This window comes from Geotrypetes seraphini, chromosome 2, assembly GCF_902459505.1.
Source record: "Geotrypetes seraphini chromosome 2, aGeoSer1.1, whole genome shotgun sequence".
Taxonomy (NCBI): Eukaryota; Metazoa; Chordata; class Amphibia; order Gymnophiona; family Dermophiidae; genus Geotrypetes; species Geotrypetes seraphini.
Window position 1 is genome coordinate 523952518 of NC_047085.1, and position 16026 is coordinate 523968543.

Genomic DNA, 16026 nt, shown 5'->3' on the forward strand with positions numbered 1-16026 from the left:
TCAGAGAATCCCCAGCCCAAGAGCCCTGCTTTTTTTCCCTTTTGGTTTCCTTTTTGTTTGATGCAGTTTGACTGGTTGAGCAGGCTGCCCACTGAATCCCCTGAAAGCCCTCTCCGCATGCCACTGCTTCCCTGTAAATCCTCCTATGGAACAGCACTTCTCTCCCTTCCCTCCAGTCCCGACCCTTTATACAGGCCTCCCCCATGCATTTCTATAATTTCTTTCTCTTCTCTCCAGCCATTCCTTGCAGATCTTGCCTTCAGTCACCCTGTAGGTCTAGCACCTCTCCTTGCTCCCAGTCCCCCGCCATCAATTCAGCACCCCTCTCTCTTATCCCTAGCCCTCCTGCCCACAGATGGAGTACCTCCATTCCTTGACCCAACCTTTCCCGCAGGGTCAGCACCTCTCCCCCTTCAATTTCCATTTCTTACTTTCTATCAATTTTGAAAAGATCTTAAAACCCACTTATTTAAACAATATAATATACATTATTGATTTTCATATTATCATGTAGTTATAATATACTTTTAATCTTTTTATCTATACTATTTTAGTTTATTTTGTGGTTTTTTATTCTTTAGTTTTATGCTTGTATTAGTTACTTAGAATTATATTATGTATGATGTTATTATTATATTGTATGCTGAGTACCTATTGTGTAAACTGCTTTGAACTGCTGGGTAGGTGATATATAAAAATAAATTACTATTAATTATTATTCCCTTCAGCACCCAGCACCCATCTCCCCACAGGTCCAGCTTTTGTTGGTTGGCCTGACACCCATAATTCACTGAAATACCATGGAGGGGTGAGGGAGGAAAAAGGACTGAGAGATATGTAATCCTTGGTAGCTGGTGTGCACTGCCTCTGGGTGGGCTTTAGGTGAAACTGGGTGGGCCTGGGACCTTCCGTGGCTATGCTCCCGGTACATGTGTCTGTTCTTGTCTGCATTCACTATCTGTTAGCGTGTGTGTGTGTGCACAGACGTGTTCATAGGTGTCTGCACACCTCCATTGATTGATGCCTTTGCTGACAGAACAGTGACTTTACTGATCTTCTCTAAAATCTCTGCTCTCGTTCTTCCCTTTAGGAAAAGATTTATAAACCCTCTGATTTCTTGGTAAGTCCAGACTTTTGTTCTTGTTCTTCTCAACTGTTGTAAATTTCAAAACCACTTCTTTTTTGGAGTTAGTGTGTCAGCAAAACTTGCTCTTTGTAGCAACTGTGTCTAGCTCTGTGTGCATGTATGTTCATGTGTGTCTGTGCGTGTGCATGTATGAGTGTTGCTGTGTGGATATCTGTGAGCATCTTTGTGCCTCTCTTGGTTGATCCCTTTGAAGTGACTTTGCTGCTTTTCTCTAGAATCTAGCTCTCCTTCTTCCCTTGTACCTGGTTTGTTTCTTTTTTCTTGCAGAAACTTTTAAGGAGAAACAAGCGCCATTAAAGAAATCCCATGGGACATAATTGCTGGTAAATCCAACTTCCTCTTGTTAGGTATATTAGCAATTTGAGCATAGGTAAAAGACAGCAATTAACAATCATTTAGCCACCCCCTTCTCTCTGGTTTTCTATCACTTTCAGGAGTATATTGTTTCAAACATTCATCTTGGCCTCTGATTCCCCTCCTCTCTCTGGTCTATGAAACAAGGTAGAGGAAGGAGGAAGGTTCCCTCCATCTTGCCCCTCCCTCCACCGCTCGACGCCACTCCAGTCCCCCCTAGAACAAAAAAATAATCCTACCCATACTAGAAAAAAAACCTCAAAAGCAATACAACTCACTCCAAACTTTCTCACATACATACCAACCAACCCACAGCTCTCAACTCCACAAAATGAAGATTTCAAAACAGGAACAGTCATCATCCTGTTACTCTTGATCCTAACAAACCGGAAAGCAAAAGTAAACTATAACTCTCCTATTCCAGTTTTAGTAACAAGTAATAGAAACCACCACCCAGCAGGGAGATACCATATAAACATGGTTGACTGCTCCTCCTGCATGCACCACAGGATTCCCCAGACCTGGGGGAGAAGACCTACAAACGCCTCCTGAAACCATCCCAGGAACAAACCAACCCCCAAGCAAACTACCTCATCTACCCAAAAACTTCAAGTAACACTAAAACAGAATTTATATCAATAAAATGCGCATACATGAACATCAGATCCCTAGGCCCAAAACTGAGATTATAAGGGACTGGATAGAAACAGAAAAACTAGGATGCCTCTTCCTCACAGAAACATGGCTACCTCAGATGCCGACCCTAGAATAACAGAAGTGTGTCCACAAGGCTACAAAATACAAGTAGTTTGCAGAGACAAAAAACAAGGTGGAGGACTAGCCATCCTAGCCAAAAATACTCTAAATATAGCCCTACAGGACAAAGCCTTCATCCCACACATGAATCTACTCTCATGCCAACTATCGAGCCCCACACTGAAAGAAACCTTAATATGCCTACTTTGCTACATAACACCAGGAATATGGAACTTAGCAAAATCAGAATTTGAAGAATTTATTCTCAGAATATCCCTCATATCAACATATAACCTAATCCTAGGCAATCTTAACCTGCACCTAGAAGACGAATCTTCCAATCAAACAGAAAACCTCTTTGCATTACTCAAAATCCTTTCCTACAGAATCCTGGACCCACAAACCACACACGAAAAGGGCCACCAAATCGACATAGCTGCCTTCATGTCCCAAACATCCACCACACAAGACATACACACCACAGATGGAACTTGGTCTCGCACCCTCTGGTCAGACCACTAAAGATACACCTTCAAAATCAATTGGACACGGCAAAACCAAACAAAATAACCAAAGCTTAACATACGAAACACACAACAAGATCGACCCACTTACATTCTGGAACAAAGTAGACACCATGATCCAAGATGGCAACCCCAAGGGTTTCCTAAACCACTGGTGCACTCTAAGCACAGCCATCCTTGAAGACATGACACAATCACAAAGAAAAACCAGAATCTGCAGACGCTCAGACAAATGGTTTGACAACGAACTACTACAACTCAAATGACAATGCAGATGTCTTTTTTTTTTTTTTTTCAGTTCCAATAATTTTATTGGTTTTATAAACAAAAGAGTTACAGAAATATGAGAGAAGCTTCCGTAAAAACTACGGAAGTAATCGAAAGAAAGGACACCATCAAGTAGATCACATTACACATGAGTAGAGATCGGATTATAGGTAATAAACAAAGATACGAAACAGCAAGTATATGTTAATACATCAGTTATCAGTAATAACGTGGATATAAAAGGGAGAAGACACATTATAGGATAATAATTGGCAAGTGAGTACAATGTCAGGAATAAAATGTAGTGACAATAATCATGCTAAATCAAACGGAGAGCTATCATATCTGAAAATACAGCAACAGAGTGAGTGTTCATAGTAAACATATTAAAAATTAATATGAATAAGACAAAAAGAGATCAGGTAAATATACAGTCAAAGGTCCATACCACAAAATTCCATTATTATCGACCATGTTTTAGTATAGGATAACGATGAATTACAATGATTTGCCATATGTCGTTCGTATTTATTATGGAGACATACAGAATTCCACCATTGGTTGAAGTCAATTTTTGTAAAGTCTTTCCAGTTTTGTAATATTATTTGAAGAGCGAGAAATAACAAAAGGGTTAGAAGACGGTCATGATACATAGAGAGAGGTGTGGAAAGAGCTAGGGAGCCCTGAATAATAATATCAAAAGATAAGGGGTCATTAAGCGCAAAAATTTGGGTAATCATCTTCCAGATAGATGTCCAGAAAATCTGCAAATGAGGGCATTCATATAGCATATGGCGTAAGGATCCTTCAGAAGACTTGCAGGTCCAACAAAGATTATCCGAGGATCTCATGACTTTAGCAGTTTTAGTGGGAGTCCAAAAGGCTCGACGGTAAAGGAAAATCGCTGTTTGCCTATGAGAGGCAGAGTGAAGGGATTTAAAAATTTTGGTCCACAAAGTAGTCCAGACTCCATCAGTGAAATGAGACTTCAACATTTGATTCCATTTGGTTTTGGAATCCAGGAGTGTAGGAAAACATTTAGATTGAATAAGTTTATACCAATTGGAAGACTTACCCCTAGAGGCTGAAAAGGCGAGAATCTTAGATTGCAAGTCCGGGTTAGTATGAAGAGAAGAAGGAGAAGAAAATTTTGCAGCAAGACAATGGTGTAATTGTACCCATCTAAAGTACTGAGAGGTGGGAATATTAAATTTTGCCATAATATCGGAGAAGGTAATCCATTTGTCATCTATAATAAGATAAGATAAATTCCAAATGCCCTGACGATGCCAGGTTTTCCAAACCACAACTGCATTATCAATGTTAAGTTTGGGGTTGTGCCAGATCGGTGCTAGTATCAATTCACCCAATTTTTTCTCTGAAATAGAGTCTATGCGATGAAGCGCCTGCCATGTATTAAGCAAAATCGGGTTTTGTTTGGCTAGTGGAGGAAGAGGAATGGCAGGAGCATGCTGGAGGTAGTAGGGGTCCACAGTCGAATGTTCTAAAGATAGCAGGGAGGGGAGAAAGGCTTTGTAGAATTCAACAGTAAGGCCGTCCGGGCCCGGAGATTTGTTAGGAGTCATAGAATTGATGGCATCTGTAAGTTCTTGGGCTGTAAAGTCAGAGATAAGTGAGGTAGACTCCGATGATTATAAAGAAGGGTGAGGGAAAGATAGGAATGAATTGAGATGGGCATTAGTAGAGGAGGTTTCAGAGGAATACAAGTGCTGATAAAAATCATAAAAGGTGGAAGAAATGTCAGAAGGGTCCGTGAGGTATTGACCAGTTGAGTTTTTAATAGAAGATATAGTAGTTTTATCCTGGGCTTTTTAAAGATAATTTGCAAGTAAATGGCCTGGCTTATTATTGTCCGCATAGTAAGTAGAGGATTGGGCAAATACCGATTTAGCAGCAGATGAGCTCAGCAAAGAATTGTATTGGAGTCTAAGATTGCGCAGATTCGTCAAGGCTGTAATATCTGAAATATCTGAGATGTGGCGCGATTCAGCTTCACAAATACGAGTTTCAAGATCCAGTTGTGTTTGTTTCCGAGAAGAGTGAAGGCGTGTAGTGAACTGAATAATGGTGCCCCGTATGTAAGCTTTAAAAGCGTCCCAGGTGGTAGTCCAGTTGGTATGTGAAGGAATATTGAATTGAAAAAATTCTTTAATAGCAGCCGTTATGGAATCTGAAAACTGGGCTTCAGCCAGAAGTGAGGAATTGAACCTCCATTGTTTGCTGCGAGGTGCAAGAGAAAAGTGAGAGCATGTGATAGAAACAGCAGCATGGTCAGAGACTGTGATGGAATGGATGTTGGTTTTACTGCTTTTTCATACGCAGACGACATTCAATTAATACACCCTATTAATCCCGAAAATCAAGAAGACATTAAATCTTTAAATTCAAAACTCGATCTTGTTCAAAATTGGCTTAATAACAATAAATTAGCATTAAATATAAATAAAACAAAAGCTATGATCTTTAACTGGAAAAGAGACATCACATTACATTCACCTTTTCTACTCAATAATAAGCCAATTGAAATTGTTCCTAAATTGAAAATCTTAGGTGTTATAATTGACGAAAAATTGGAATTTAAAGATCATATTAACAACATAGTTAAAGTCTGTTTCTATAAATTACGTTTGATTAGATCTATATCCAAATTCCTTGAGTCAAAATCACGCAACATTCTAATTCATTCTCTAGTAATAGCAAAATTAGACTACTGTAATTCTTTGTTACTTAATATTACTCAAAAAGAAAAACGACAACTTCAAATTGTCCAAAATACTGCTATTAAATTAATCCATGACGCCAAAAAATTTGATCATGTAACTCCTCTCTTCATCGAATCACATTGGCTCCCTATTTGCCAGCGCATAGAATTTAAGGTCTTGTTACTTATATTTAAAAATCTGATATTCAATCAACCCCAATGCATTTCTAAAATGTTAATTCCTTATAGTTCCATACGTACACTTAGATCTTCTTCCCAAAACTTACTAGTTGTTCCTTCCTTAAAAATAATAGGCACTCGACGATTAGATATGTTTTCTGTAGTTGGCCCCCAATGGTGGAACTCATTGCCCCAATACATAAAAATTGAAAAAGACATTTTATCCTTTAAGAAATCCTTAAAAACATTTCTTTTTAAACAGGCTTTTAATATCTAAAATTTATTTTATTTTTTATTACTCGTGCTTATAAAATTCCTTTATTCCCTAATGTTCTTTCCTTTAAATGTATTTTCCAATATAACAGATGTAACTTTTACCCCTCTTCCCTCCCAATTGTTGTTGGTCATGTTGATTTCTATTGTCTATATATACTGTATGTGTTTTAACTTAATTGTATTTTTTACTATGTACATCGCTTTGCATAAAGATATAGCGATTCATCAAATAATTAATAAACCTTGAAACCTTGAAACCTTGATGTGAGAAGTGGTGATGTATTGCAAGATAGAGGAGCTGGTAAGAAAATAATCAATCCTGGAGGAGCAGAAAAAAAGGTATACTGGTCAGAGTCTTTATGGTGAAGCCTCCAAGGGTAGCTGGGACAAAATATCATGTAGTGCAGACCATGATTTAGGTTTTTTATATATGGCATGTGATTTTCTATCTTTCAATGGATCAAGAATAAGGTTGAAGTCTCCTCCTACAATGACCGGAGTGTCAGGATCCTGTAAAATATGATTAGCTAAATTGTGAAAGAAATCTGGGGAGTCCAAATTTGGTGCATAGAGATTAATAATACGGAGGTTGCGATTGGAAATAGATAGCTTGGTACTTACCCATCTTCCATATGTATCATGAGAGCTGGCAATAATTGAAATGGACAGGTGCTGTCTTATTAGAGTAAGAACACCATTCTTTCCATTCAATGCAGGAGAAAATACAGGAGGGCAAAAACCTTGTTTAATGAACTTGGCTGAGTCTGAGTCTCTTGTAGGAGAATGATATCAGATTTAAGATCATCAATGTAAGATAATATTTTACGTTTCTTGATTATATTATTAAGACCTTTGACATTTAAAGGCAGATGTCTTGAAAGAGAATGGTGAAAAGACAACCAAGAACACACAAAAACAACCTGGACAATGCTGAACAAACAATACAAACAAAAGCTGAAAGAAAAAAATAAAATCATACTACACCATTCAAATAGGCACAAGACACCAAAAAACTTTTCAAACTACTAAAGGAACTCACAGACACCAAACCCTACCTAGACACCAATACTGCACCTCCCCCCACAGCAAACCAACTGACTGAATTCTTCAGAAACAAAATCTCAACAGCCAGAAACACTTTCACTGGGACCCAAGCCATCTCGACAAAATCTCACTACCACCCATAGAAAAAGAGGTCTACGCAGCAGACAGAAATTGGTCAGACTTCCCAAACTTACAATGGCCCGACCTAGAAAGACTCTACAATCATGTAGCCTGTGACCTCAACCACTGCCCCATAACTGTTAAAAGCAGCCAGCACTAAATTCCGCACCTACCTTATGCGGTGGATCAGTTACATGCTAACAGAGGGCCAGTTTCCACAAGACCTATCCGAAATCATCATAACCCCTATCCTGAAAGACTCAAAGGGAAAAACAGATCAGCCATCCAATTATAGACCTATAGCCTCCATACCGCTTTACATCAAACCAATGGAAGGCCTCGTAGCAAAACTTCTCACCAAATATTTGAAAACTACAACATACTCCACCACTCACAATAAGGCTTCAGAGGCAACTACAGCACAGAAACACTATTAGTCTCCCTCTTAGACACAGCCAAACAACACCTAAGTAAAGGCAAAAAAATGCTACTCATACAACTCGATCTCACAGCGGCATTTGACCTAGTAGATCACAGCATCCTACTACAAACACTAGAGGCAATAAAAATCCCAGGCAAAGTCTACAATTGGTTTGAAGGATTCCTCCACTCAAGAATATACAGAATTAAAGCAAACAAGGAAGAGTCGGAATCCTGGAACAACCCCTGCGGAGTCCCCCAAGGCTCCCCACTATCTCCAACACCTTTACATAACCACACTTGGCACATGCTTACATGAAATAGGCCTAACTTCATACAGCTATACAGATGACATCACCATCCTTCTGCCTTTCGACCAAACCAACCCCAACACAATGAACAAACTACACACTGCACTAGAAACTGTGTCAAAATGGATGAGAGACCACAAATGAAAGCTGAATCAAGACAAAATCAATTTCTTCTAGAAAAAAACAAAACCACAACCATAACAAACCTAGAAATAGACTCCATCACATACCCCATACAACCCAGCTTAAAACTGCTGAGAATAAAGATAGACAAAGGCTGCACCATGCAACTTCAAATCAGCAAAAACGATCCAGAAGGCATTTGCAACCATGTGCAACCTAAGGCAAATCCGAAAATACTTCAACAATGAACAATTCAAACTCTTGGTACAAGTGCTAATCCTAGGACTCCTGGACTACTGTAACATCCTATACCTGTCATTCCCAACCAATAAGCTAAAACAATTACAAACAGTCCAAAATACAGCTCTTAGATTGATTTACTCCATGAAAAAATATGACCACATTACCACCGCCTTCCGAGATTCACACTGGCTTCCAGTACAAGCAAGCATACAATACAAATTCTACTGCACCCTATTCAAAGCCCTAAATGGAAACGGACCAAGCTATCTGAGCAACCGCCTAATAAGGAAAAATACATCCAGACCAAGGAGAATTCATGCACCCTTTACTACCCCCCAATCAAAGGTATACAAAGCAAAAAAATATACGATGGACTATTAGCCACCAGAGCAGCGAAACTAGACCGCCTCCTCTCCAATCTGCTGACTATAACGCCCAACTGCAAAACATTCAGGAAAGAACTTAAAACCTTTCTATTCAAGAAATTTATCAAATGATCTATCTAAACCTGATCGACCCTCCACGCATACTACCAGGCCAACCCTTGTTGTAAACTGCCTAGAATTGAAAGGTATTGGCAGAATAGAAGACACCAATGTAATGTAATGTACAGAGCAGGAAAGAAACCGGTCTTTATTAGAGATCTACTGTATGAACACCCAGAGCATGAAAAAGCAGGAAGTAATAATGTAATCCAAAATAAAAGTTCTGCATTCAGACCTAAACAGCACCTAATCAATGTGTTCTTGAAGCAACTCCCATTTCAATACTGATCACGATAATCCCTTCAGAAAGATTTTGTGTTTTTCTCTCAGATTGCCTCTGCTCAGTATTTACTTGTCTTTTTCTCTCTTCTAGAAGGTCCTGGCCTCGCTATCAGCCAAAGGAATGTGCCAAATGGCCACCGTAGAATCCTCTCTGTACTCTTCTCTTCCATACAAGGGATCTTCTTCCATATCATCTAGCACTTGAAGCCTATTTTTCTGTAGAGATGTCTCATGATTCTGCTGTCCCTTGTTTCGCTTCCTCAATAAAGTATAAGCATTCACATTCCTGGTTCTACTTCCTTCATCTCTTGAGACATGAGTTATCACAAGTACAATTACAATATTGCACAAGTTCTATGTGGATTACAGAGACAAAAGCTGGTCAACCTGAATAAAACATGAATTTGTGCAGACTGGTGAACCCGTTTCCCCCTTTAACCCTGGTTTCTAGGGTAAAAGAGAAAGGGTGAGGTTCTTATCTCAAATATGTAGCCACCCCCTGAGTCAGTGGAAGGGGCAGTGCGGTCATGTATCCTGCTTAGGAGATCCCAGAGTTTGAAATCACCCTCCCTCTCCAGGTGGCAAAACATGTCACACACCAGACTGGGCTTCCCAAATACTTATGTTTATTGCTTCATTGGGGAAGCAGCTGTAGATGAAAAGTTATAGTAGACACTGTTTAGTCAAGCAGGTAAATAAAGCCGTCCTCTCAAGATGGATGGCGTAGACTGAAACATCTTGAAAGGACTTTCTTAAGAGATTTTACTCCACAGGTGACCCTTGAGGGGAGGAATTCTGGCCTAGTGTATCATTGTAGACAATATGATGAAACCTTCTGCCCAATATACGGCGGCAGCCAAAAAAGCAAACAAAATGCTAGGAATTATTTTAAAATGGATGATTAACAAGACTAAAAATATTATAATACCTCTGTATCGTTCCAGGTGGGATCTTACCTGGAGTATTGCGTTCATTTCTGGTCTCCTTATCTCAAGAATGATATAGCAGTACTAGAAAAGGTTCAAAGAAGAGCAACCCAAATCATAAAGGACATAGGCAGCGGAATGCTTTTTAGTTTGGGGCCCTGCAAGCTCCGCCTCAGACTCCGCCCCCATTATAGTACTAATTGTAATACCATTATTTCCATTCATTTTTCATATATACACACAATATAATCTTATTAACAATACATAATGAGTAACCACAAAATTAAACTATGCAAAAGCACACTATATGTTTCTCAACATTCCTTCCTACCAGAACACCTGGGCTTGGTCACACATGCAGAAAACAGATAACCTCTATGCAAATACAGGACCAGAAACTAAAGTACTAATATATACAAGCCTCTGCATGCAGTACAACCCCCAGAGAAATAGAAACAAATGCATTTATTCCTTAACAGTGAAAAATATAGTAGTTGTAATTTTTAAAACTGACACAATTCAATCACTAAATTAAAAATAAAATCATTTCCCCTAGCTTTGTTGCCTGGTGATTTTGGTTTTCAACCCATCTTTCCCAGTCTCTGGCTGCACATCCTTCTGTCTGTGCTCTTAACTGTGTATCCTGGGCCAACTCATCCATTTGCTCTTTTTAATCTCCTTCACTTTCTGCCATATATCCATATTTGTTTCCTTCAGAGAACTCAGGGATAATGATTGAAAAAAGAAGGAAGTGAGAAAAAAATATAAATGTAACAAAAAATAAACTGACCAATAAAATGGCCAGTCTATGGAGGATGATCAAAATTATATGTTAATTGCTCAGAGACATGAAAGTCTGTAGGGAAGGATAATCATCCCCCTTGTTGTAAGAGTTCACCTTCTAGTCATTGCAACTGCTTTAAACAATGATCACGCTCCAAGCCATGGTCAATATAATAAATTAGTGTCAAAATCCTTCTGAAACATTCAATAATAAGAACATAAGAACATAAGAAGTTGCCTCCACTGGGTCAGACCAGAGGTCCATCTCGCCCAGCGGTCCGCTCCCGCGGCGGCCCATCAGGTCTATGACCTGTGAAGTGGTTTCTGACCCCTTCTATGACCTACCTCTAGTTCTATCTGTACCCCTCAATCCCCTTATCCTCCAGGAACCTATCCAAACCTTCCTTGAACCCCTGTAAAGTGCTCTGGCCTATCACATCCTCTGGAAGCGCGTTCCATGTGTCCACCACCCTCTGGGTAAAAAAGAACTTCCTAGCATTTGTTCTAAACCTGTCCCCTAGTGGTTGTGGGCCCCCACAGTTTGAAAAATCTGTCCTTATTCACCTTCTCAATGCCCTTTAGGATTTTGAAGGTTTCTATCATGTCCCCTCTAAGTCTCCTTTTCTCCAGGGAGAACAGCCCCAGCATTTTCAACCTGCCAGCGTATGAAAAATTTTCCATACCCCTTATCAGTTTAGTCACTCTTCTCTGGACCCCCTCAAGTACTGCCATGTCCTTCTTGAGGTACGGCGACCAGTACTGGACACAGTACTCCAGGTGCGGGCGCACCATTGCGCGATACAGCGGCATGATGACTTCCTTCGTCCTGGTTGTGATACCCTTTTTGATGATGCCCAGCATTCTGTTTGCTTTCTTTGAGGCTGTCGCACACTGCGCCGAAGGTTTCAATGTTGTGTCCACCATCACCCCCAGGTCTCTTTCAAGGTTGCTCACCCCTAGCATTATTCCCCCCATTTTGTAGCTGAACATCGGGTTCTTTTTCCCTATAAGCATGACCTTGCATTTCTCTACGTTAAAACTCATTTGCCACTTTTTTGCCCATTCTTCCAGTCTCGTTAGGTCCCTTTGCAATTCTTCACAGTCTTCCGTGCTTCTAACCCTGCTGCAGAGTTTGGTGTCATCAGCAAATTTGATAACCTCACATTTCGTCCCCGTCTCCAGGTCGTTAATAAATATGTTGAACAGGAGAAGTCCCAGCACTGACCCCTGTGGAACTCCGCTCGTGACCCATTGCCAGTCTGAGTATTGGCCCTTTACTCCAACCCTCTATTTCCTGCCTGCCAACCAGTGTTTGATCCATCGGTAGACATCCCCTTGCACCCCGTGGTTCCACAGCTTTTTAAGTAGCTGTTCGTGAGGTACCTTGTTGAAGGCTTTTTGGAAGTCAAGGTAAATGATGTCTATGGATTCCCCCTTATCCATCTGGCTGTTTATTCCCTCAAAGAAATACAGTAAGTTCGTGAGGCAAGACCTTCCTTTGCAGAAGCCATGCTGGCTCACCTTCAGCTGTCCATTGTTTTCTATGTGTTCGCAGATTGTGTCTTTAACCAGTGCTTCCATCATTTTTCCTGGAACTGAAGTCAAGCTCACAGGCCTGTAGTTTCCGGGTCACCCCTTGATCCTTTCTTAAAGATGGGCGTGACATTTGCTATTTTCCAGTCCTCTGGAATCTCCCCAGTTTTTACGGAGAGGTTGCAAATTTGGCAAAGTATTTCTGCTATTTCGTTTCTCAGTTCTTTTAGTATCCTTGGGTGGATACCGTCTGGGCCCGGTGATTTGTCGCTCTTCAGTCTGTCTATCTGTCTGAGGACATCCTCTTTGCTTACCTCTAGTTGTACCAGCCTTTCATCATGGTCTCCGGTTATAATCTCCTCGGGCTCTGGGATGTTGGATGTGTCCTCTCTGGTGAAGACTGACGAGAAGAATTTGTTTAACCTGTCAGCTATCTCTTTTTCCTCCTTTATCTTCTCTTCTTATAAAAAATGCAACCATCACTTTTGTTAATGAGCTATAATACTGTAATACTTTCACTTATCTTATAAATAAAGTTCCAGGGGTCCCAATGTGGCTCCGTTTCGATTTCTGTCTCAGGAGACAGTTCCAAGATGGTTATTATTTTGACAAGTGCATGCCGATGGGGTGTTCTGTGTCCTCTTCTTATTTTGAAGCCTTTTCCTCTTTTCTGCATTGGGTCACTGAGCAGGTGTCCGCTTGTTCATTATTTGGACGTCTTTTTGTTCGGGGGTCCTGTGGGTTGAGTGCAGTGCAGGATTTGTTGGAGGCTTGTTATGCGGGATGGGGTGATGAAATTTTGTTAACTGCTCATGTGCGATACCGCCATGAGTGGCGGCTGGACTCTGCGCCACTGCGTGTTGTCGCACACCCGATAGTGAGTAGTCAGAATGGCTACCGGGTGCTGCGCACAAACACAGTTCCTGGACGTGCCTTCCCGAATTGAAAGGCCCTGCTGGTGATAATAAAGTCAGGTAAACACAAAAATTGCTCAGGATGCTTCAGCTTTTAAAGATAGCACACTTTATTTATCATAGTCACTGTGCTCAAGTCCACATTCAAAAGGAAAAGAAAAACAAAAGAAAACTCATTAGTTCAGCTTATTTTACAGCTAAACCTGAGCAGCCCTTTCCTCAGGGTAAGTCTTTCTTATGTAGTCTTTATTATGCAATTCAAAAGTCAATTTGTTTTCACAAGCACGCTGTGTCAGCCTGAGAGTATCACAGGCTTTTCCCCTTTTAAGCCAGCAAAGCTGACGGGGGTGGGGAGTTGCTGAATCCACTAATTTAGCTTGCCAGAAAATGGCCCCTCTATCCCAACCTAGGATCTTTGTGGATTCAGACCCCACAACTCCCACTGCACAACAATCAGCAGCTAACTTGGCCTTATCACAAAAAAGACAAACCACAAATATTCCAAACAGAGTTCACAGTTCCTCAAAGAACAAAAAGGTTTCTTCAGGGTGAGACTGGATAAGAGTTCTCACCCACACACACACAGTCCCAGCCAGCACAATTCCCCGGTGCCTCAAAACACCAATCAGGCTTGTCAGAGAAGAACAAACATAGCAAAAACAACTTAGCTCTCTCTCCTGCAGTCTTCTCAACTGTCACAGGCAATGTCCATTGCTTCCTCAGGTAAGCTTGCCAAAGGGAAATTACTCAGGTCCTCCATTTCTATCTCATTCCCTTGCTGAGACATGGGAGCAGCACCAGGACATGAGTCTTCTTCCCAGGCTGGATCCAGACTGACTCTTCCTAGCTTGGACTGCTGGTTATGACCAGGTTTGAGAAAGCCACGCCCTGCTCTAAAAGGAGAACGGGTTGGCTTTTGCTGAGCCTTCTGGTGTTGCTCAATTAGTCTCAGGAGCTGTGTGCTAGCTTGATTAGGAGCCTGCCTACCAGAGTGCTTTTTAACAGGGATTGTTCTAGGTTCAGGGAAGTTTTTAAACTCATCCTGCTTCCCCTCCCCCCAGGGCTCCTGCTCTTGGGCAATCTCCTCAGAGCTAGAATCCTGTTCCCCACTTCTAGCACTGCTGCTGCATTGATCAGCCCTTTTAAAGATCAGGGGTTTTTGTGCTTTCACAGGCACAAACCTGACCTCAGTAGCAGGTTTGTGACAGTGTCTTGCGAAAGGGAAGTGGGGAATGGGGGTGAATTTTGGAAGAGGAGCTAGTTCGACACCGAGTAGCTCCAGAATTTTGAGAATAAGCTACACTGTATTGGAAAATGTTCTAAGTTGTTTTTATGGCCCATTTTTTGCCACTTTATATGGGTTGTGTATTTGATGTGAACAATCTGAGCGAGATGCGAATTCCAGTGTTATTTCTTTCTTTTCATTGGATCGTTGAATCCCTTGACATTGAGAGAAATACGTCACAATAGGATGTTCGATCCCCATAGCCAGAATCTGACAATCAAGTCCAGTAACACACAATTTAGACAGTAAATACACACAACTGAAAACAAGTGCTTCACCCCTCTCTGCCCTGAACTGCCGAGAGAGACTGAAACAAACCTACTCTACGGGTAGCGAGAAGATAAGGACAGCACAGCTGCAGTCCAACAGTCATTGCTATCAAGATGAGTGTAAAGTATTCATCCGAGTCCTACACAGCATCTTCTGCGGAAAACAAGAAAATCTGGTGCCATTGACCACAGAACCATCAACTCATCCCACTGATCCTAAACCTAAATCCATGCTCAGTTTCAAGGGTGATGATCCGTGTTCTCGGTTCTATAACTATACCAGCAATGGTCATATGTGAGTGTTAACCAAGCAGTGGCTCGTAGATATGCATTGGAGCACACCATATAGAGCGATCACAAGAAATTCTATAAACCCACAGCATAGCACTACATATCAAATTATTATCAAGAAATTCATAGTATACATTAAACAAAGGATTATGTGAAGCGTATCGGTGCAATCAATTAAATACTGCCTGCAAGCAACGCCAGCCGAATTTCATATGTAGAACCATTGGGAAAGTTAATATCATAGGAAGTAATGTGTAATATATCAAATAATAGGAGTAAATGTGACAATTAATATGGCAGTCTCCAATTAAAGACCGATCATATCAAACTGTGTATTAGAACTTGCAGCACAACGGGACCATATCATTAATAGTAGAAAAAGCAGAAACATAATTGAGTGCTGCTGAATCAAATTGTGTCCCTCCAGCTCATAAAGGAATTAATAGTGTCGTATTCGCGGGTGCTGGGGAGACATTTAAGTAAGTTAGTAGGATAGCTATGAATATATCCTAAAACTGATAGAAAAACAAGCATTGTCCCATTTGATTGCTTTTTGCATAAAAATGTGGAACTTCAGCTAATCCCATAGTTGTAGAACTCACAGCAGAAAATGAAGAATTCTTGAGATCAGGACTATACAGAATTCATAAGTAGATTAAGAGCATAAAAGTTATATAGATCGAGTAATAATAGGAACTCCAACAAAATCTGAAAATACGCAGCACTCCTGGAACATGAAAGCAATAGTGCATGAGAACAGGACTAGCCGGA

At 40.7% G+C, this 16026-nt stretch overlaps 1 long non-coding RNA gene across 1 annotated transcript; it reads left to right on the top strand.

Annotated features, from left to right (window-relative positions):
• Positions 1 to 796: 796 nt before the first annotated feature.
• On the top strand, positions 797 to 9523 carry LOC117354748. The gene is made up of 3 exons (XR_004538231.1): positions 797 to 1120; positions 1415 to 1470; positions 9346 to 9523. It is a non-coding gene; the product is annotated as an uncharacterized LOC117354748 (long non-coding RNA).
• Positions 9524 to 16026: the final 6503 nt, after the last annotated feature.